At 37.2% G+C, this 25079-nt stretch overlaps 1 long non-coding RNA gene across 1 annotated transcript in view; it reads left to right on the forward strand.

The window, feature by feature from the left end:
* The window catches only part of LOC143685795 (uncharacterized), a 43454-nt gene extending 18790 nt beyond the window's left edge, over positions 1-24664 (forward strand). Inside the window, exons 2-3 of the long non-coding RNA XR_013176734.1 lie at positions 23082-23125; positions 24563-24664. This is a non-coding gene — a long non-coding RNA (uncharacterized LOC143685795). The remainder of the gene's footprint in view (positions 1-23081; positions 23126-24562) is intronic.
* The last annotated feature ends 415 nt before the right edge of the window (positions 24665-25079 follow it).

Here is a 25079-nt window from a genome sequence, read left to right on the forward strand (position 1 = left end):
CTAATAGGACCTGTGAGTGGGGTTGTAGGAGGGGTGTGGTGGAGGAAGGATCTATACAAATTATTTGGTCCAGTGGACTGAAAAGGGCCCAGGTCAGATCACATGAAATATTTATAGACTGATTGTCCTTGTTAAGGGTCTCCCAATATTTTTTATAGCAGGAAGAGTACACTCAACACCTTTCTCTCCAGATGGGATGGCCCTAATTGTTGGAGTCAGTCTCGACTCCTCTTCTCACACACCTTGCACCTACTCCTGCCTAGTTGTCCTATACCGAGAATCTGACTTCTCCCACCACCATCCCTACCTGCTCTGGGCCTGTGCATCTCAGATTTACTTGCTGAGGGAATTGTCCAGGGTATTTCCTAACTAAATGAGTGGCCAAGCCTCTTGAATCAGAATTTTCAGTGGAGGAAGATCAGGAATCTGTGCGTTCAGAAAGGACGTAAGGTTACTCTTACTAGACAAAGTATGGGAGTTGCAGGAAACTACCACCATCTTTATTGCCTGGACTGTCTCAAAAGTCTTCAACTGGTCTAACTTTAGCTCATGCCAGTTCTCTAAACAGCAGCCTCCAATTTACTAAATTTTCTTGAGGTACAGCTTTAAGCTTGCAAACATTTATGACTGCTCATTTTACTATTTTATTTTCTTTTTCATCATAATTTCTTGTCAAAATATTGAGCAAAAGGAAAAGAAAAGAAAACTGAAAGCCTTGAGGTGTTTAATTTCCCAAATTAATCATTCCTTAGAACTACTGCTTGATAACTTCACATGAGGTGCACAAGGATATGAATAAAGAAGAAGAAAATATGGGAGATGTGCTTGTTTGAAAGAATGTATATACCCTAGAAAAGCCATATTTTAATCTTAATCCCCATTTTGTAAAGGCAGCCCTTTTTCTAATCCCCTATTCTGTACTGTATGTTTGAAGCTTTAATTAGATTATCTCCCTCGAGATGTGACTCAATCAAGAGTGGTTGTTAAACTGGACTAGGTGGAGATGTGTCTCCACCCATTCCAGGTAGGTTTTGATTAGTTCACTGGAATCCTATAAAAGAGGAAACATTTTGGAGAAAACGAGAGATTCAGAGAGAGCAGAGAAAGATGACAGAATACCGTGGAACCATGAAGCAGAGGGTCCACTGGCCAGCAACTTTTGGAGATGAAGAAGGAAAACACCTCCCAGGGGGCTGGAGAAGAAGCTAGCAGATGACACTGTGTTTGCCATGTGCCCTTCCAGCCAAGAGAGAAACCCTAACCATGTTTTCCATGTGCCTTTTCACTTGAGAGAGAAACACAGAACTTCATCGGCCTTCTTGAATCAAGGTATCTTTCCTTGGATGCCTTAGATTGAACATTTCTGTAGACTCTCTTTAATTGTGACATTTCTATGGCCTAAAAACTGTTAACTTGCAACTTACTAAATTCCCCTTTTTAAAAGCCATTGAGTTTCTGGTATATTGCATTTCAGCAGCTAGCAAATTAGAACAGGAGGTAAAAGAACTGCATTAGAGACAAAGGAAAATTAAAACCACAGCAACTTTATTACTTTGACTTAACTAATATTTTTATTGGGCATTTGCTCTATGCTGCATGCTATGCTAAGGTCTCTGAGGGAAATGCAATTGAATAGTACATGGTTCCTGCCCCTTAGGGGGTTATGAACTTTCATGTGGATGTGGAATGGAGGTCAGGTATTATAATTCTGTGTAATTAATGTGACAATCATGTATGCCATGACATTACAGCCTACAAGATAATTGCTGGAGAAGGCTTCAGGAAGGCTTCAGAGAGGAGACAGGATTTGAGCTGTATAGCAAATAATGTGTCCAGTTTGGATAGACATGCTAAATAAATGGAAGAAGTGAGAAGAATAGGCCAGAGGAGATAAAAATGTAAGATGTATTCTGGAAACATTGAATATCTTATTAAGTCGAAATGGGAAAATGGCAAGGAATAAAATTGGACAGGTAGATTATAACTAGATCTTGTAAGGTTTTGAATGCCAAACAAAGAAAATTACCTTTTTTCATTTTCTGTATGTTCTGGGATGTCATTTGTGATTTGGGGGAAGCTGCATTACATGATCAGATCTTGATTTAAAAAAAATGCGTCTGACAGTTGTGTGAATGGTGCTTTGGACTTGATAACACAGAGTTAAGTTTTCTATGATCAGAGGTATAATCTCATTTATGCAAGTATTTCTGGAATTCCAAGAAGATTTTCCTGTACTTACCTTTTAAGGGCCAAACAGTAAATATTGTAAGCTTTGTGTGACATAAAAGACCTTGTTGTAATGGCTGAACTCCAACTTTATAGTGAGAAAACAGCCAGAAATAATGGGTAAGCGAATGAGTGTTCTGTGTTATAATAAAACTTTATTTACAAATACACATGGTGGGCTGGGTTTAGCCAGTTGGCCATACTTTACCGGTCTCTGGTGTCAACAAAAAATAATAGGATTTTGACTGTGAAAATAGCACCTGGAATAGAAAGGTGGCAATAAATTCCTGAAATGTATCTGAGGTGGAATTTTACAGGTCTTGGAGACAGCCTGTGAAGTTGCAGGAAAGAGCAGAGTTGGTTTTGAATTTTAAGTTTCAATTTTAGACATCAAGGCTCTAGGATATTGAGTGCTGGATAAGATTTGTGGGGAAGATGATGAAATGAATTTGTGACATGGAGATAGCATGCTGAGTTTGCAGAAAGACATCCACCCATGTTGGCCTGGCATTCAGGGATGAAGTCAAGAATGGAGTGGAGGATTTAGGGGCCTCAGGGCATCAGTGGTCATGAAAGCCATGGGAATTGATGAGATACTGGCATTTAAAAAGCATCAGTGACTCACAGTGGTTTTAGGAAACTGCATTCTGTCTCTGAAGATACACACTTATAAGGTGACAACATATATAGGATGATTTGGATCATTTAGCTTTGTCTGCCCACCCCAGCCTCCTGACTCCAGTTGTGTAAACGATAGTTCTGGGAACAGATATGGCATCCCCAAAAGTTCACGGTCAGCTTCCTCTTGAAATCCATAAGCAGAGAATGCAAAGGACTCCCTGGGAAATTGGAATTCTAACTGTTAGGCCACAGAAGCAAATGAGTACATCCAGATTAAACATAAAAAGAGGCTTAATTTTAGGATTTTGTTCCAGGAATCTATCTTAGTTTCTTCAGGCTGTCATAATGTAGTACCACAAACTGAGTGGTTTAAAGCAACAGTAACTTATTGTCTTACAGTTCTAGAGGTTTGTAGAGGAGAATCCTACCTCGCCTCTTCCTACATTGGCGGTTTGCTGGCAATCCGTGGCCTTCATTGCTTGCCTCAGTTGTCACACAGCATCTGTCCATGTGTCTCTCCCTCTATGTTCACTTTTCCCCTTCTTATGAAGACACTAATCATATTGGATTAGGGCCTACCCTAACCCAGTTTAATCTTAACTAAAAACATTTTCAAAGACTCTATTTCAAATAAGGCCACATTTTGACGTACTGGGGATTAGGACTTCAACATGTCTTTTTGGGGGATCCGTAATAGAAAGCAACCTACTGCTCAATGATAGGAGCAGCAGAAGCTATTTCCATTTTAAGAAAGTCATTATAATATATCTTGCCCAGTTAAGAAATCAATTAAAGGTGGTGTTTCTTTTTTTTTCCATAAAAAATGTATTTGAAAAAATCTGGAACTGCACAGTACAACCAGTGAACCCTAAGTTAAACCATGCACTATAGTTAATAGTATGACTATATGATTATAAAAATATGCTTTCATAGATTGTAACAAATGTACCACACCAATGGACGGTATTAATGATAAGATGGTATATGGGACCCTGTACTTTACGCATGATTTTTCTGTAAACCCCCAACTTCTCTAATTAGGAAAAAAAAAATGCAATTTAGACATCTTGTTGACCCTTATTCAAACACTTAAAAAATGGGATTCTATTTGGCAATACAATAGGAAAAAACATACAAACTAAAATCAAAACAAAAAACAAAAGAAAATCCTGTGTGGAATTTAGGCATCTCTTCTCTCTGGAGTACCCTCCTCAATAATACCAAGTTATTATTACTGTTATTGAGAAATGCTGTTATTAAAGTAAATGTTTTTAATGCTGAGTTTAAATGTTTCCATAGGAAAATTAGCCTGGCATTTTGGCCTTTTCAATGAAAGAAATAGGAAGTGGGGAAGAGATCTATGACAGAGTTTTGATATGGATTTTTCCCCCTTTTGCATGGTGCAAAAGTTTCAGTGGTTGCCAGTGGCACTTGACCAGCCAGGCCACTTTCAGAAATTCAGTCACCTCTTAAACACTTAGAGGGTGAATTGAGTGAAAACCTGTTTTCAGAAGAGTTTCCAAGGAAGTAGAAAGTTTCCACACCCTACATCTTGTACTAAAAGAAATGGAAACTAGGCCCTGTTTGCCAAAAAGTCTGAATTGTGTCACAGGCCATTGAACATTGTAATCAGTAATAAAAAAGTGACCATGCTTTGTGCTATATTAAAATACACTTTGAAAAGCTTAGCCTAGTAATATTTTTGGATTTATTTTATTTCATTTTTTTGCAGTGCTAACAGTATTTCCACATTCCAAATAACAATAAGAAAAACAAGAGAAGGGGAAAGAATAAATTGAAATAGAAACCTTCAGAAGTCAGTGTATTGAAAGCTGCTTTTTCTCAAAAATACTAGGATTGACTATCTGATGAACCAAAATTAGTAGTAGAAATTTAATCTTTATTTTTCTAATTATGACCATAATATATAGTTATATAAAAATGCAAATGGTTCAGAAATATATAAGGAAGAAATTAAAATAACTTCCTGGTTTTTCAGAGATCATCACTGTTATTGTTTTCAGACATAAGTCCAGACATTTGTCTGAATGTGAATGTGTATAAGTACTTAGTTTATATACACAATATTGTCTATATACCTTTACAAAAATAGGAGCACAGTTTGGGTTCTGTTTGGTTATCCAACTTTTCATTTGACAATATCTAGTTAATATTTTTCCTTTACAAGTCAATATATGGATATATAACTTAATTAAAAAAAATTGTTTATTTATTATTCTGTCACATGAATATTAAACAGTTTGTTTAGTGAATCTTCTGGTCATTTAGATTGTTTCCAATTCTTTGATATTTTGAAGAGTACTAAAATGAGCATCACTGTACATGTAGTTCGGTTGTCTTGTTAGGATAAATTCCTAGAAGTGGAACTCCTTCATTCCTTCATTATTCATTTGTTTATGCATTCAGCAAGCATTTATAGAGTTCCTATGTTATGGCAGATATTGGTGTAAACATAGGGGATTTACAGGAGTGGGAAGATAAGAATTTTTTCTTGTAGAGCTTACGTATTAGGGAATAAGAAACAGACTATCAATAAGCAAATGAATGAATAAGCAATCAATTTAGATTGTGAGAGATATGTCAAAGATAATATAGAGTGATGATCTGAGGAGTTAAGATGTCTTACATAACAAAACCCAAGTTATGAGGCAATATTTAACCTGAAATCTAAATATCAAAATGTGTCGTAGTGTATAAAAATCTAGGGCAGGGATTATAGGCAGAAGGAAAAAGAACTGCAAAGCCCTTGAAGCAGGAAAGATCTTGGCATTTTCAAGGGACAGAAAGAAAGCCAGAATGTCTGGAACTCTTTGGGGTCACAGAGAGAGTGGCAGGTGATTAAGACAGAGATGCAAGTCAGAGTCAAGTCATGTGAGGTGTTGTAGGTCCTGTAGGATGCCAGAAATAAAATATTAATGCATTGGGAAGCCATTGGAGAGTTGTATGCAGAGAGTAGTAGGGTAGGATTGTGAGTTTTAAAAGATTACCCTGGCTACTCTGTGGGCCATGGGGAGATGTGGGGGTGAGAGTGAGAGTAGGCAGATCAATCTAGAGTATACTAACCTACAGGGAAGTCTGAGGAAGGGGTCTGTGGGTAGGACTTATAGATAAAAATCCTGTTTAAATCATATCTTAGACAGAACTGTAGATACGTATTAAGCAGTTGGATATATGAATTGGAATTTAAGGAAACCATAAGCACTAGAGAAATGAGTTTGGAAGTTATCAGCCTATAAGTGATATGAAAGGCTCTGGACTGGAGATAAAACTTAGGAGAAAGTATAGAAAGAGAAGAGTAGAGGGGTTAGGACTAGCTCTCGGATACTCAAAGGTATAAAGTTTAAGCAGAGGAGGGGATGGCAACAGAGGAGGCCAAACAAGGGCGATGGTGAAGTAGGAGGGATACCAGAAGTGTAAGGGGCAGAGAAGCCAAGAGTAGATGGTTTTTTAAGAACTGGAGAGCCACAAAATATGTTAAATCCTGCTGCAGTCTGTGTAAATGAAGTTTGACAACACAGATGTCGCTGGTGACCTTAAGAAGGACAGTTTCAGTGGAGAGGTGGAAATAGGAGCCTGGTCAAAGTGAGTTACAAAAAAATTACAGCAAATGAACAGTTAGAGAAATCCAGAATGACAAAAGTTCAATCAGAAATAAATACCAAATGCAATAGAGGCACAATTTGTTTTAAGGAGATGGCAAGAGAAACGGCTGGAGAGGCAAACACTAACTGTGTCATAAAGAAAAAGATTGTCTTCTGAACTTTAAATTGCCAAGTAACACACATTAGGTCAGAAAAAGATGTTAAAAATTGTAATAAAGAGAATTATTCGCAGATCCAAGTGACTGTGTGGTCGCTTGATTGAATATAACAACACTTCTGAAAAATGGGTAGGCTTAGAGGTTCAGAAAAAAGGAGATTCATAAGAACAAATCATAACAGAACCTGGATGAAAATGTGCCAGGGACAGCGAGTCTTGATTAGAGGACTTTGAGTGGCTCCAAATTCTATTGGTACAGTATTCGTACTATAAGAGTCATAGTTATAAAAATCTATTCATTTGACTTGACTTGCCCTGGTGTGTTGCTCATTAGACAAACTTTGGATTATGATCTGACTTCTCATGGAGGGCTTCCTGGTGGGGGTGGGGGAGGTGGGCTGTTCATAAAAAGCTGTTCTTTCAATCCCTGCATGATGGTTTTCCATTATAAATAAATATATCTGTCCTCAGAAATTGGTTCATCTGCAAGGATGCAGATATTTCCATTCCTGGAACAATTACTTTTTTAATGGAAAATTAATGCGTAGGCATTCTGCCTGTATGCATTAGTTTGGGAATTTGGTTAAGGTGAGATCATCCATGAGAGCTTGAATTGTTCTCATTGGACAGAAAAAAAGGTTCATATTTCTAAGCTCAAAATGCCAGTACCCACTCTGTACAGCTGCTGGAAATCAGCCTATCACCTTTCCTGTGGGAAACATCTGTGTGAATCAATTCTGAGGGCTGAGTTTTCCTATTTTCTATAGAAGTCATTGCCAGTTTTATCCAGAACTGTGTCAGGGAGCAGTTGTGCAGCGAAATCCTACTAAGTTGATGTAAGACTTGGAGGTGAGGAATTGAGTCTAGCAAGCATCAAACACACTTAAAAAAAAGTTTACTTTTTAGAACAGTTTTATATTTACAGAGAAATTGAGTACAAAGAGTTCCAGTTTACCTTGCATCCCATCTCCTCTATTATTGACATCTTTTAGTAATGTGTTACATTTATCTCAATTACTGAACCAATACTGATACGTTATTATTACCTAAAGTACATAGTTTAATCAGATTTCACTTTTTTTCCCCTAATGCCTTTTTGTGTTCCAGGATACCACTTTACATTTAGTTTTCAGATCTCCTTGGTCTCTTCTTGGCTGTGTAAGCTTCCCAGACTTTCTTTGTTTTTGATAGCCTTCACGGTTTTGAGAAGGATTGGTTCAGGCATTTTGTAGAATGCTGTTCTGTTGGAATTTGTCTGATGTTTTTCTCATGATTAGAATGGATTTTGCTTTTGGAAGGAAGATCACAGAAGTAAAGTGCCCCCTTTTAAGAAGCTTGGAAGGGATGATGAAGAAGAAACAACAATTAGAGGAGGCAGTAGGAAGGAGGTATTTACTTTAAAAGGTGAGAGAATGCTGAGGAGAATATACACAAAGAAAGGAAAGGAAAGGAATAATTTATACAGCAAGATGGTAGAGAAGATAAGCAGGAATGCGATTCATCATATATGTGGAACATCCTATCCACAGTCAGCATACCAGTCAGGATAGATCAGCTTAGGCTTTGATTAAAAAAAACCTCAATGGCTTAACATAATAGACATTTATTTCTCTTTCTCTCTACATGTCCAACACATGCCAGCAAGGATGGTCTGGCCATTGTAGACTCTTAGGGACCTGCTGAATGGGGCTTCATCTCATCCTGTGCTTGTGCACAGCAGTGGGAGGTGGAGAGGATAGTGAATCATGCCTCAGCTCTTAAATCTTCCACCCATACATGACAAAAATCACTTCTGCTTTCATTCTGTTGGCTAAAGCTAGTCACATCATCAAACCCAAGTTCAAAAGAGATAGGGAAGTAAATCCCATTATATGCCCATCAGACAGAGTCAGAAAAGTTTGGGGAGATAGCATTAATGGCTACCGCTGACAGGTAGGAGACACAGGATTTCCTGTGTAACAGAAGGGAAGACAGAAATTTGAACATGTAGAGGCAGAAATTGAGAGAACTTACGCAATGAGGTAGAAAGAACTTCTGTTAAGAGGGAAGGAGGATAAGGCAGGATATAAGTAGAGTGGTGAGGTTTTCATCTTACTGCTGTGGAGAGAGGGGGATAAAGGTATCCTGCAGACACAAAAGTTTGGCTGGAAAAATTTGACTGAGGATCCAGTTTAGTTTGGAGATTGTTACACACTCTGATTTCCAAAGATGGCCACAGCAAAGTCTTCCATCCTAAACGTTCTTCTTAAATGTGACCTTGTCATTTCCCTATGAAAAGGTGGTATTTTACTCTCTTTCTCTTGAACCTAGGCTGGCTTTACAACTCACTTCTGAGGTTGATGTACTAAAAGCCCAATCAGCCTCTACTTGCTTCTCCTAAGAAACTCCCTTTGTGGGGGAACCAGCTGCCCTTAAAATATTTGGCCATCCTAAGACTACAATGATGGATATAGGCACTCTGGTTTAAGTCACAACCCACAGCTATCCTTGTCAGGGTGCCAGACATGTGAGTGAAGCAGTTTTAGATCCTGAAGCCAGCTTCCTGCTGAGTACCATTGAATCTTACTTGACACCATGAAGAGAGGAATCACTAGATAGAATCCTACTTGACTTCTTAGTCTACAGAATCCATTATATAATAAAATAGTTGCTGTTTTATGCCACTAGTTTTGAGGGCAGTTTGTTATGCAGTAATAGTCACTGGCATAGAGACTATAGATAGAAATGGGTATGTAATTTTTTCCCAGATGGATACCTTGATGTAGAAGCAGAGAGAGGCAATGGTAGCAGATTGATAGTTTATATGGTGTGGAAGGAAGCTCTATTGGTACCAGGCTAGAAAAGGAGCGATATGGAGCCAGAAAGGGATATGGATTGAATGGACAATGAGATATTAAAGTTCTTGGGGTGAGAGGTATCTCAATTAATTTGAAGGCTGCATGCTGTGGGAATAAGGAAGTGAGAAAGCTGGAGAATCTGAAGAGGCAGGAAGTTGTAGTCAGAGAGGAGTGAAATACTGGAAGATTTCAGAAGTAGAGAAATTGTGGTAAATGATTACGTCTAGAATATGGTTTTGGAGAGTAGAGGTTATTGTCATAAATGGAGGATATATCAAAATGATTTGCAAGTACAGTGTTGATGGGTTGGGGTATTAGTCAACTTTTGCTGTTTAGCAAACAACCTCAAGAGTTGAGTGGTTTATGAAAACATAGACCTCTTTTGCTCATGTCATGATGGGGTTGTTTGCACCCTGGCTCTGCTTTGCTCAGCTCCATGTGTCTTTTTACTCTCAGTACCAGGCTGGCCAAACAGCCCCTATTTGATGATATGATGCCCTCACGGTGGAGGACAAAAGTAAAAGAGGCAGAATCAAATCTATATGTGGTACGTCTCCTGCTGACCTATTAATTCCGTTGACCAAAGCAAGTCATATGGCCTGGCCCAAAATCAATGGGAAAGAAGTATGCTTTGCCAATAAAGAAACTTGGTAAGAGTTAGAGAGAAGGAATAATTGTGAACAAATAATACAATGTAGTGTGTTTGACAAAATGGATACTGAGGTTGACTTCATTGGTAAGGGCTCTTAAAGGAAGGTTGTAAACCACTTGCCAAAGCTTAAAAAAGATCATCTCAATAGCTGGAAATGTATAATGCATGGCTAACATCATCATAAAATTGTCAAAAGCATCATGTTAGTATTAAAACTGAGCTGATCGATGACCATTCTTTGGAATTTGTATCTTTTATATCCTTATATGAAACAAGACAATTCAACTACAAATCAACTGAGTGATTTAGCAAAGCAAAGAAAATGTAGTGAATTAGATACAGATCTATAAAAGCTCACAAGTTTACAGTTTTCCTTTTTCAGCAATTTCATTTAAAAAAAATCACCATAATTTTACTACTTGTCCTGTTGATAAATGTGCAGAAGTGAAATGCCATTGAGTGGAGCTGGAAATATTTCATATTTACAATCAAAGCTTTGGCTAACTTCTTGCATTTCTTTTTGTATTTAATTAGACACTAAAGATATAGAGTCATTATTTTTTTGGAAACACCGACTAGTTGCATGACTAAGCCTTAATTAAAACAAGGATTTCATTCTAGAGAAGGATAGCACGAAGGGCCTGGAGTGTGCTGGGAGGAAGGCACCCATGGGAATCCCTCAGACTCTTTTCAGAATTTTATAAACCCAGATTGTTACAAGTGAGGAGAGGGGACAACCCACTCCTACATCTACCTTTTTTCTAGGAAATCTCTGTGCTCTCTGGATCTGTCGTAATCATGAGATAGTCTATTGTGCATTCCGCTACATAGTAACGTAAATAGCTAACATTTACTTTGCTATGCACGTTCTTAGTTTGTGTATTATTTTAATTGAATCCTCATAACAATAACTCTATGAGGCAATTGTTTTTATAATCTCCATTTTGTAATTGAGTAAATTGAGCTATGGAAGAGTTAAGTTCGAGTTATACAAATTGTTGCACAGCTTTTATATGTATTTATCTCTATCTATCTATCTATCTATCTATCTATCTATCTATCTATCTATCTATCTATCTATCTATCTATCTATCTATCTATCTATCTTTCTATCTATCTATCATAAGTAATGTGGTAAGGATACAAATCCAGGTAGTGTGGCTCAAAAGCCTGAATTCTCAGTTGATACAATATACCCATGGTTCCCAAACTTCGTGCTGAGATACTCTGGATATTGTAGTGAACTCATGTTGGAACATTTAAATTTTTTGAGAAAAACACAGAAACATCTGTTATGTACCATGTGAATGGCTACATTTAAGTTCTTTTGCCCTAATTACTCAATACATGGAATTGTAAGGTATGTTTTTTGGCCTAAGGGTACTATGAGAAAATTTCTGAAACACAAAGGGTGCTGTGCCGGTTTGAAAAGGTTTATGTACCTTAGAAAAGCCATGTTATAATCCTAATCAACTTTGTGGGAGCAACGGTTTCTTCTAATTCCTATTCAGTGCTATATGTTAGAAACTTTAATTAGCTGATGTGACTCAATCAAGTGTGGGTATTAAACTTGATTGGGTGGAGACACTTCTCTACCCATTCTACCTGGGACTTGATTGGTTCATCAGACTCCTTTAAAAGAAGAAGCACTTTGGAAAAAGCTAGAAAACAAAAAGAGAGAAAGCCACGAGGTTCTGAGAGCCCTGAGAAGGGTGATATAATGCTGCAGAACCATGAAATAGAGATTTCCCTTTTTGAGAATGTTGGGAGAATGAGGAGATTCTGAGAGAGTAGAGAACACTGCAGAACCATGAAGCAGAGAGTCCACCAGCCAGCGACTTTTGGAGGTGAAAAAGGAAAAATACCTCCCAGGGAGCTTCATGAAAGAAGAAACCTGGAGAGAAAGTCAGCAGATGCTGCCATGTTTGCCATGTGCCTTTCCAGCTTAGAGAGAAATGCTGAGCATCATCGGCCTTCTTGAACCAAGGTATCTTTCCCTGGATGCCTTACATTGGACATTTCTATAGACTTGTTTTAATTGGGACATTTTCTCAGCCTTAGGACTGTAAATTAGCAACTTACTAAATTCCCCTTTGTAAAAGCCGTTCTGTTTCTGGTATATTGCATTCCTGCAGCTAGCAAACTAGGACAGGTGCTGTGAATTGCGAAAGTTTGAGATCTTTACAATATACTGTCTCTATATGGCAATTGAGGTACATAGTTGGATTCCAGACATATCAGTTATTGGCATCTTTTGCGGCTCCATCATCAACAGTGTGGTTTATATTTTTTCTATCAGAATTTTTAGCATTTTCATTTCAATCATTATTATTAACATTATTATGTTAATATTTAGAAATAAGCTTGGCTAAAAAATATTTTCAAATGGCAGTTTGCCTCCTTTGTTTTGCTCACTCTGGGTACCAGAATATTAATCTAGTAGGAAGGGTCCACCTGATTTTTGTATGTAAAAATACTTGAGTGGCATTTTAACTCAAGATTTTAGATCAAAGTGAAAAAGAATGTATTAAGATTAGTTAGGCACATAGTTTGTAAAGGGAACTATATATAGTTTAATATACAAGTTTGAGTTTGAGAAAATATGGTTCTGGTTTTCAAATTGGTTTCAGGTATGGGTCTTCAGTTCCTCTTATCTAACAATTTGGTGGTAATTCTTTACTGCAGTCACAGAAACAGGTCAGGCTAGGACTAAAATCTTCTTCCAGATCTTTGGAGTCCACTGGAGTGCTCCACTTTTTCTTATAGCATTCTGTCTGTGTGATTCCCATTTACTGCTTAAGGACATTTATTATTAGCCACTAAAGGATTCTTAACTTCGGCTTATGCACTTATTCAAGTTTTAGTTTTGAATTCCTGATATTTACAAGTCATGTTCTTTGGAAGCCCTTGCTTCCTTCCAAGATACTTGCTAATTGCTGTGTAGCAATATACCTGTCCTCTTGTTATAGAATATGACCTGCCAAACTTTTCTTTTCCTGCCTCTCAAACTTGATCACCCTGGAACTGTCTTCTCTCTGCAGAAATAATTATTAGCCAGCAAAGGCAATAACAGGCATGCTTAAAACCACTTAAGATATATCTCTCAGCTTGGCAGCTGTCTATCAAATGGATTATTCATTCCTTAGCAGTCAAACTTGAATTATCTAAAGCCCTTAACCATTAATCCCTCCATTACATCTCACTGAGTCAAAATAGCTGGTGTCTTCCTGCCTATAATTGGGTGACTTTGATATGCAGTAGGTACTCTCATTTTTTGGTTGATGGTCACTATCCTAATGCCTCATCAACTAATTTCTTTTAACTCAAAGTACCTTAGGCACTATAAATTGAATACAATCAGGTCATTAAAATCCTTCCAAAACATGAATCTGATTTTCTCTGAAAAGAGCAGGCAGATCCATTAACCTTCTTTTCACTGGATGAAAAACTTAGTCACAGACTGATGTCTTTAGAGCAAATCCACAAAAGAAACGTAAGCAGACAGCATGGATTTCTACTTCTCAGAAGACTGACTACCTTTACTGTCAAAGCACATAACTCAAGAATTAGTGAGACCTTAGCCAGTCTGTGACTGCCTAGGAAAGGTTCAGACATTTCTTTAAATATTAGAACATGTTTAATAGCAATAATGATCATAATAACAAAAATAGTAAATAAGTATAGTCATATTAAAAGCCTAAGTAGCAAAACTCAAAACTCACTGGTATGTCCAATGATTCATTGCATTTTATGCTGAAATGAGTATAATTTTAGTAATTTGGGAGAAGGGCTCTGTGTGTGAGTGAAGTTTCCACACTGTATTATTATATTTTTTTGCTTGCTGAAAACTTTTCTGAAAAAATGTTGTTTATAGTTGCTTTGGTGAATAGTAATTGAGAATTGAGAGCAAACCTTAGCATGCCAATAATCCTGTTTTGTATATTCTTGGCTTTTTGTGTGTGTGTAAAGTAGAAAAATATGCCCTATGTTTTATTCCATGCTCCATTGATTTTGTGAGTTGAGACAAATCTAGCACACAAATATTTGCATAACTTCCTACATGTTGTAGCAATGCATGCTATTGATAGTTTATCCCTGAGAATTTCCTTACTAAATTCATATAAACAAGATCTTACTCTATGAAGGCTTATGTTTTAGCCATGTGTAGTATGAACACATTAATTTTGCATTTTCTCTCTCACTGTTACCTTTTTGAAAGATCTTTCTGATTTTTACTCTTAATCCATTTTCTATTTTTCATATTTCATGATTCAGGGCATGCTTCAGTTGCATTTTAAAAATATGTCTCAAATAGAAGAGTGCTTTCCTGGCGCTGATCCACTGACTGATGCTAAGAAGGCTATATAAGAATATACCCTGCATAGCTTTTAAAAAATGTTGAGTTCTGTGTCTGTGTGTGAGAAACATTGAAATAAATTGGGGGTCTGGTCCAGGAGCACCCCTCCCTTTTTAAATAAAAAAACACTCATTTTGTCTTGATTTACAGCCACGTTTAGGAACCTCTGAGGGGAAGAATATTAGCTGATATCTTTCTTGTTTGTGATGACCTAGTTCACAGTTGATATTATAGAATGCTGTCCCTGTGAAGCAAAGTAGGATCCATCAGAATGCCTGTAATTTTTAATAAGTCACTTTCTTTCTTGGCCTTAGATTTTTAATTTGTAAAATAAAACACGTGAACTAGCTCTAAGAACTATGAACTTGTAGTGCAAACAGTTTCTTTTAGTTCTAAATTATTTAAATAGATTCTTCATTATGCTTTTATGGGCAGTTTTAGGTTTGCTATTTTCCAAGGTTACTTTGGTTATCATGGTAATACCATTTCTTTATCTCTGGTGAAATTATATCATGTAGTATCTAGTCTGGAATTTCTCTTTACATGGAACTGTGTGGGGCCCTTTGGAATCCTTAGGTTTGCTCTGATGCTGCATCTTTTCCTTAAGCCTGCTGATTGGAGATACAGGCAATATAAATGGCTCAGGCAAAATTTTCATGGTTATTGAAACAATGATACAAAATATATAGCCTGCTGATCCTGGGCTGATTATTAAAGATATAATGTATGACTATAAGACACAAATGAAATCATTTAATGCTGTAAGCATTTGATTCAAAATTAAGCAATTAATGAATTGAGTACCTCTTATGTACTAGGCAACCTGCTAGTCCCTGTTTTGGTTTGTTAAAGCTGAATATACCAGAAATGGACTAGCTTTTAACAATGGGGATTTTATTATCTTACAAGTTTATAATTCTAAGGGTGTGAAAATGGCCAACTTAGGGTATCAACAAGATGATACCTTCTCTAAAGATAGAGTCCCAGCAAGCTTGGACTCCTCTGTCAGATAGCAAGGCACATGGCGGTGTCTTCTGGTCTTTCTGTCCTGGATTTTGTTGCTTCCAGCTTCTGCTTGAGTGGCTCCCTCTTTCAGCTTTTGTGGGTGTGTCTTTGTCTCTCAACTTCTCTGGGGCTTTTCTCTGAGAGCTTCTCTGGGTTTTCTATGTGTCTTTATCCTTTTATAAAGGACTCTAAAGAGAGGATTAAGACCCACATTTAATGAGCTGGGCCAAATCTAAGTTGAAATACCTAATCAAAACCACCTACAATGGGTCTGCACCCATGGGAATGGATTAAAGGAACACGATCCTTCCTTGGGTATATACAGCCTTCAAGCTACCACAATCCCTAAGAAGGCAAAAAGAAAAAAATCTGTAATTGCCATAGGAGATCTCACAGCCTAGTAAGAAATATGTCTAGTAGGAATTTTAAATCATTTCATCATCTAAACTACAATAATGAAGAATTGGTAGTTTTTACAAGAGCAGAGAGGGAGTAGGGCAAAATCAATCTACAGGATTAGAGAAAGCTTTTGGGTGAAGATGACACATGGGCATCATCTTAAAGGGTGAGTGAGAATTAGCCTGGTATGGAAAAATGGAAGGATGTTCTAGGTAGAGGAGATGGCATGAACAAAGCTATGAAAGTTAAAAGTCATAGTTTGTTTCTTCAGATTGAAAACACTTTGGTTCACTTGAACATCAAATTGCAGTAGTGAGAAAAAAAGATTTTGGTTGCTTATACATTTAGATGTAAGTAGTAAAGTACAGTGAAAGAAGTACAAATGGCTTCTTCTAAAGGGTATACCAAGCCTAGATAGAAAAAAGATACAGAATCATAATTCAAAACAATGTATATCTGATTCTAAAATTGTTTTTTTTGCACTATATATATTATGGTGTATGGTATAAGGTATAGTAATTTGAGAGCATCTTCACCACTTTATGGTCAGATGGGACACAGGTGATTTGAGTATTAAAGTAAGTTATCCTTTGACTCTATCCACTTGTAGTAGTCACGGTTCTCTAGGGAAGCAGAATGAACAGGAGATATCTGCAAATAGTATGAGATTTTATTAAAGTTTCTCACATAACTGTGGGGATGCACAAGGCCAAATTCCATGGGGCAGGTTGCAAATTGGCAACCCAGGAGAGGCTAGTTGGCTGAAGTAAAAACAAAAATTCTCTCTTCTGACTGATGTTGTCATCACACCCTTAAAAGCCTTCAACAGATTGGATTAAATATCTCTCGCTGAGGAAAACAGTCTCCTTAGTTGAACATAGATACAATGAGCCATAGATGCAATCAACTGACTGATGATTTAAATCTATAAAATGTCCTTGCAGTATCGATTAGGCCAATACTTGCTTAGTCAGATAACTGGGCACCATTACCCTGTTCAAGTTGGCACATGAACCTAACCATCACATCACTCTTTTATAATAAACCATTATGTGTCTGATTGTATATATATATATATATATATATATATATGTACACACACACATACACACAAGAATGTATACAGGTGGCAAGAATTCTACCACTGAGCCACTATTGCCCTGCCCTGTGTTTGATTATATTTTAAGAAATATGTTGAAGCTGATGGAAGTAAGCTAATTACATTTTCTAAAGTTTTCTTTTGGGAGTTGCAGAACATCTATTGTAAGCTGGAGGTCACTGATGTGTTATTTATATTTCTTTCAGATCAAATTCATTGGTCACTGAAATATGGTATTTTATTTACTTTTCTCCTTCTGAAACTCACTTATCTGTTCCCATTCTTTATTTCTATTGGATTCTTTTGAGGGAATGTATTAAATGAGATACTTGAAAGCAAGACAGCAATTAATAATATAAACTGGCTGAAATAATGATACAGTATCATTTGTGCTGGTGTGGAGAGCACCAAAATATAAAATTCCAGCAATCTTATGTGATTGGGCTGGAAAATTAAAACCAACCCTGGATATTTGGCAACAGTTTGATTAGAGACAGGTGAAAGTATTTGTTCATTAGAATGCTCTATAGCAGGGGCCTAGTCTATGCTTGATCTCACAGAGATGTGGCTTCAGACTTTGAAAGTGAAGAAGTGTAAGGTCATACAATATGCTCTCTAAATGCAAAGATGCTAAATTGACTATGACTTCCCAACAATTGCTTTGATTCACTTTATTCTGCCCAGCCATGACACAGGGACATTAAGACGATTGGTTATGTTTGGGTCATCTCTCTCCCTTAAAGCTATCTTACAAGGAATGTTCTCCGTTTAGATTCTCATACGAGTTTGATCCTTGTTTTCCTTAGTTTTAAAAAGGAGTTTCAAACATTTTAGGGTATCAAATGTAAATCTTTAGAAAGCAAATCAAATTTGTTGCTATGGCTATGTTAGAGAAAAAAGCTATGGGGTCAAATTTGTTTTCTCTGAAAGAGAAGCAAAATTTCAATGCAGATAGGCAGATGGCAAACGGAGTTTGCAAATGATGTGCAATGATTTTTCAAAACTTTCCCAAACTTTCCTGCAAAGTGTTTGGTAACTACTTTTCTTGGCTACTACTTGTTCTTTTATAATAATTCACGTTTCTTTGGCTAACTACATGAAAATAAAAATAGGTAATCTCTCCCACTTTAGCAAAAGATCATCTTGATAGAAGAAACTATGTCCACATCTTATTTTAATGTTAACCAAGAACCAGTTTTCTTTGAAATAAAATCATTTATTAAATGATAAAAAAAATTGTTGATCATGTTAACATTTCAGAGAAGAAAGCTGGTTAGAGGTTTTTTGAAAATGAAATTTAGTGTTAAGATTTATTTTTCTTGGGTACAGCCTTTCCCACTCTGAATCTATCAGTATGTGACCTTAGGCAGTTTTTGAAATCTTAGAAATCTCTAGCCTTTTACCTTTAATAATTAGACAGTCCACTGATTTTCAATGTTCAAAGAACATGTGGACCCCCTGAAGATAAGTATCCACAGTGTCTTTTTCATTTTCTATCTGACTTTCTTGATTTGTTTACATTCTCATGATTACTGTCATTTGATTGTCCAACAACTTCCCACTGATAACTATTCATGTTTCAATGAGTATGAAGATGTTGGGGACCAGAGGCTAACCTAAGATGGCGATTAAGCCAACATGGCCACCCTGGCTGATGCAATAGCACCTACATATTACAACAAGGTTCTTCACGGAAATAGGTTCCAGCCAAGAGTCTGTTCTGCCCCTTTTTCCCCTGACAATAAGCGCCACCAATCATCTAACTAACCCTTCCCGCCGGCGCGAACTCCCTCCTATCCTAATGCTCCACATACCCTACTTCCCTCCCCAAGTCGGTATATATACACCCGGCTTGCTTAATAAAATTTGCAGCTTGATCAGAATCCTGTCTTGCTGTCCTTCTTGCGTCTCTCTGTCCCATAGCCATTCTTCCCTCAGCAGGTGGCGGACCCCGTTGACTGTCCTGCGGGTCGGGACATGAAGAGAACAGGAAAGTGAAACAAGTGAATACCCAATTCTGTCTACAGATCAGAAGTATAATCTTGAGGCTGCCTTTGGAGAATATATAGAAAAATAAGAAGCAATTTATTCTAAGTTTGGCAGAAGGCTAATGTTTGTATGGGAAAATACATTCAGATTTAACTGCGATCCACATTTCAAATACTTTTGCTTTTATAAGGTATCTGTATTATAAGTTAGAGAATGGGCAGTTGACAAGTACATTGAGAAGAAACACTTCATATTCAATTGCCAGTTGACAGATTTAATCAGGCCCAGTTACTATAATAATTTAAAAATATTAAGGATATGTGAGAATGATCTGTTGCTGTGCTGGAAGTTTGGAAATATACTTGATGAGTCAGTAGAAGGTGAATGAGGTGTGTTGAATATTTAAGCAGAATTTTTATAATAATTTCTAGATTTGGTGACTAAAAAAATAAGGTGAATTAAGGTGTTCATTTTATTTTTGAAGGAAGATTGATTTCATAGCTAAAGAATTCTTAATCTGTAGTTTTGATGTGGTATTTCCGAGACACAGCCTATAATCCTGTATTTTGATACCATTTCTCCTTTTCCTTCTGAGTCTTAGTTGAGCACTTCCCACTCTCCCTGTCTGCACTGAAATTTTGCTTCTCTTTCAATGTAAACAAGTTCAACCCCATGGCTTTCCTCTATGGCATAGCCATAGCAACAAATTTGATATACTGTCTAAAGACTTCAAATTTACATTTGCTTTTATGGTAATGGAACATTGGAGAGTTGGTTGCATGTACTTAAAAATCCATGCAATTGAAGAAAATGTTTAATGTATCATACCCTAAAATGTTTGAAACCCCTTATAAAAATTAAAAAATGGTACAGAATCAAACTGAGATGAAACTTCAGAAGGAGAGTATTCCTTTTTTTTTTTTTTTTTTAAACATTTTCTTGTTTTATTATATTTTGTTTGTTTGTTTGTTTTTTTACATGGGCTGGGGCCGGGAATCGAACCGGGGTCCTCCGGCACGGCAGGCAAGCACTCTTGCCCGCTGAGCCACCGCGGCCCGCCCGAGAGTATTCCTTTTAAAGACAACAGTAAGGAAGAGATAGATGACCCAAACAATCAAAGATTGATTATTTTAACTGTCAACATGCAGCAAGAAAGGATGGATGCTGTGTGTCCCACTAGGAAAACTGACATTGGACATATTCTGAGCCCTTTCTATGCCTTGAACTGGCCTGAAAGTCTTTGTTTAAGGAAGCTTTTACAATATTTCAGACATGTCTACTACTCAGGATAAGATACCCTTTTTTAGAAACATCGGAAGTCTCAGAGTCTTGATTCAATTAAGGCAGATTGACATTAGGCTTCTGAAGTGAAAGACTGTCATGTCTGTGACATTTCCTTCACATACGGTTTATGAAGTCAGTGTTTCCAAGAAGTACCTCCTGTGATCCTCAGCCTGCTTTCTCATCTGGTTCCCGTAGATAAACATTATATAATATTCATGGACAGTGACTATCCCATATGCCCATGGTGCCCAGACCATCTCATAGGCACAAGTTCAAAGGAGAGATACCTCAACTCAGAGACACCCAGATTAGAAACAAGTTCATGGAATGTTTTCAATCATTTCCAAATGGACCCATTCAGAGTGGGATAAAGAAATGGAAAGGAGACAAGCATGAGAATTTATCTCTTTGGAATAATAGTGCCTGAAAATGTTTCCACAAAGATATCAGGCATTCTTCCAGGGATTTGTGGGATAGTTTGTGCGTTCTGTACTCTTGGAGTGAGAAAGCGAAAAATAGTGGTCTGACCTTTGTATATTCTGCTGGGGACCTCACAAGGAAATGAACCTGGTTGACTTTGGTGAATCCCACAGTTTGAGAGGTGGGGATGTTGGGGTGGATTTCTTTAAATCTGTTTAATCTATGTCAAAACAACTTCTGAATTAAATATACTTAGTTTGATATAGTCAGCACTTTTGTTTTCTAGTACATTTGAAACATTATAAAAGTCTTTCTTTTCATCATCTACTTATAGTATAGAATGGTTTAAATCCAGTGGTTTTTATAATATTTGTCTTCTGCAAGGACCGTCTTCCAGGTTCTTCCAGGTGAGTGAACTTGATCCAGATACATCCCATTGTTTAAGTACTTGGAGTTAGCAAATAGTTAAAGCAGCAAAACATTTGCATGTCTTCCTATATGTATTATATCGACACTCTTCAGAAGTCCGTAAATTCAATTTAAGATCCAATGGATTTTGGAGGGAAAAAGTCAATTTCTTCATAAAGTGGTGATTTTCTTGATTACACTGAAAGTATACTATATTGTAAGTCTTTGGATCTCACAGGCAATCAAGGTCCCTGGGCACTTTAACAAAAAATAACTAATGCTATTAAAAGCACATTAAGCCTTCACAAGAGTTTTTTCTACATGGGAAAACTTAAGGAATTCTGAAATGATGTCAACAGGTTTGGGTGAATTGGTAAAGACATTTTCTATTATTTAATTTATTTTAAAGTGGTTCAAGAACTGTATTGCTTTATGTCCCTGATGTGTCCCTCAGCCACGAACACCAAAATAGACACATAGCTCCTTTTTAACTGCTACCACTTAAAACCAAACTCTGAATCATTTATGGGAATCTGAACTTCCCCTGGGAGTCTACCAGCATCTTATTTTTGTATATGGATAAATTAAAATGGGTAATAATATTCAGTTCTTATTTCCTCTCATTTCCTTATTTTCCATATTTCCTAAACTTCAGCAATCAAAATACCATACTTCTGAATCTGTTTATGTTTTGTTTCCATCTTCTTCAGTGGCTGTATTTTCCCTTCAAGAGACTTTCGCAACATTTTTTCCATGCCCAGCAATTGCTGACTTTTTATGATGGCAGCCTGCCCGCTCTGTGCCATGGTCCCTGTTTGATACAGCAAACACTGAATGGTCTGGCTCACCATCAGAGGCCTGTCATTCCAGTTTTATTTTCTCCTATTAACCTTGGAACCAATGTGGAAAGGAAAAGTAATACATGACTTTCTCTCTGCCTCGTTTATTAATTAACTTCCCGTTCCTCATGTCTCGTAGGCAACCGAGGTCACCGAAAAATCTCACTCCTACCAAATTACCAGTTGTTTTATCAAAATGTAATTTTTATCCACTAAGTCTATAATCCTGTTTTCTGCCCCTGTAACATATTATATGAGAGCACTTAGAACTTAAATTTAGATGTAAACAACATTGATGAATGTCTATGGTGTTCTTGGGGGAGTTTTCACTGAATAATTTGAAGTGTTTGTTGGGGGAACTATATTATTATTTTCCGTTTATGTGATCACTAAGTCCTGACTCCTTGACTTATTCACTCCCACCTTTTTGGTTCTCTACTGCTGATACCTGTGGTGAGTTACTTCTATTCAGTCAGTGTTGCAATTATTTATATATATGTTTTTCTTCCTTAATGAATTGCTAGGATTCACTTTTATCTTTATATCCTCTGTCTCTCCCCAGTAATACTGGTAGCATTCAGTGGTATGTTTGGGGCAAATATTGTGCCTTTACTCTTTATTCTGAACATCCCATTTAATTCTTACCCTAGCTCTCTGGAGACAGTATTATTGTCTTTATTTCCCTGATGAGAAAGTGGAAATTTAGCTTAAGGAAATTGTCTGAAGTCATATATAATTTTCCAGTTGTAGAGTGTGGACTGGATTCCAGGAAATTTTATTGCTCTCCCTTTACCATTAACCTCTACACCAATAGTCCACGATAGAATCCTTGGTACACATTGTATGAGCATAATTTCATGTCCCTTAATTGCTTACCACTTCATATTGCTCATTCAGAAGCAGATTTGGCAAAGAGAAAAATCTGGCTGCAGAGCATGGTTGGGTTGCTTCATTGTCCTTTGTCAGAACTGTATAAGCTGAAGGACTTCTAGCTTTCTGACCAGGGAACTCCTTGCAAATGCCATTACATAAAACTCTAATATGGACTTAGTCTTTTGACTTGATATTGATACTTTTAGTTGTTTCTATATTCTTTTTAGTGTGTCCATTTAGAACATTTTTTCATTAAAAAATATTTTTATCCCTCTTTAAACTCTTCCCTTAGATGAGAAGCAAGAAATAGACATGAGGGTGCTAGTTAAACAAACGGTGAGTTCATGCCTCATTTCTCTCTCTCCTCCCCCAGGCTACCCACTAGGCATACGATGCGTGTATGGCTTTATTTCCTCTGTAAGCTTCTGGAGGGCATGGGTCATGATTGTCTAAGAATTATCTTTTTTGAACCACCCACAACAGGTCTCCAAATCTAGTCTTAATAAACCAGCAAATAAGGCAAGACAGGTTTGATTAAAAAAAAATTATATAGGGAGGGGGAACTGAGCTGGTGGTTCAGCTAGCCAAAGTTTTTTTTTTTTCCTGTCCAGAGAATCTAACTCTAGGAACAATTCAATCAGTCTCTTAGAAAGATGCTGCCTTGTTATCCTTACCAATCTACTATCTTTTGGGGAAATACATGACCTAAAATTCTTGACGTTTAGCTCACATTTCAGGTTATCTTTCATTCCCTTCTGCCACAGAGGAGGAGAAAAGTGGGCAGACATCTCTAACATGGTTTATTCCCTCATTTTCCAATTGTAATCCTCCGACAAATTCTGATAGCTTTCCTTTCCAAACCTATCTTGAATCTCTTCTTATTTCCTAACCTTACTTCCATTACTATAGTTCATCATCTCTAATGTGAACTAATGTTAAGACCTCCTAAATCCCATCTACTTCTGCCCTTCTCTAATCTTCCACACTTAATGACTTGAGGTGAGCTGCTGTAAATGTAGTCCTATTCATAATACTTTTTTTACTTTAAACTCTTTAACAGTTTCTCAAAACCATTTATAAAATCCAAAACTCCCTCCAGTGGTTTATGAGGTTCCACATGACCTTGACCTCCCTACCCCATTATTCTTATTCTATCCCCACTGATCTCTATGTTCAAATATTCCTAGATTTCAAATTGTCACACTTTTCCTACCTCAGGACCTTCACATATACTATACTCCTAACATTCCTACTACTCAGTACTGACTCTTACTCTAGACCTCAGTTTAAATGCCTCTATTTCTCAAAGGTCTTTCCAAATCCCAAAGATAGTAAGACTTTCTGTTACAATTTCTTATACCAGCTAAACTTTTGATTTTGTGGTCCCATGCCTGTCCCTCCTTCATGACTGGGCATTCATTTTCCCCGGCTGCTGGAGTTATTGCCAAGAATAGCTCACAGTGAGTTGCTCCTCAGGCACTATCTTCAGTCAAAGGAATTTGCATCAATGAATGCCCGCTCCCCCCGGGGTGTGGCACATATCCAATGAGTAGTTGAGGTGGAAATACCAAGAACTGGCTTCCTTGCTTAATGGGGACCACTTTACAGACCCATCCAAGCTCTGTAGATTCTGATTAGCTTGGTTGAGTCCTCTCTTACATTGCATCACAATTCAACAACTCCCTCTGTCCAATCTTGCTTTCCTCACTCCCAAGAGCACTCTGCAATGAACTGCTGCATATGAAACTCAGAATCTCAGTGTCTATTTCCCAGGAAACCTAACTCATCACAGTTGGTACTGGAAATTGTACTGGAAGTGGTCCTATGAAGCAGACTCTAAAATAAAATTTTGGAGCTGGATCACCCATTGACAGGTAATTGTTAAAATGTCCATCAGTGGGGTGGGAAATTGGTGTAAGGGAATGGATTGAAAGAAGCATTTACTCAGACATTTGAGATATTGGGAGGAATTAATAATTATAAGGATGATGGAATTGGATGACTATTTCTGGGAGCCATCAATTTATTGGAGAAAGACAAAAAGCTGCAGATGATTAATCACCAATATGAGACGAAGTGTAAAAGCCAGACAGCCTTGATGAAAGCAAATAAAGATTCACATCTCCTGCAGCCAGAGGACAGAGAAAGCTGAGTATCAGGCTAGAACTTAATTTTAAGAGTAATTGAGCTCCAGAGAAGGCTAAATGCTCAACTCCAACATCAACCTCAGTTCTTTTATGCCAAAATTTGGGCTCTGATCGGGAAAGAACGGGACCCCGAAACTTGTGTT

This window comes from Tamandua tetradactyla, chromosome 6 (genome assembly GCF_023851605.1).
Source record: "Tamandua tetradactyla isolate mTamTet1 chromosome 6, mTamTet1.pri, whole genome shotgun sequence".
Classification (NCBI taxonomy): Eukaryota; Metazoa; Chordata; class Mammalia; order Pilosa; family Myrmecophagidae; genus Tamandua; species Tamandua tetradactyla.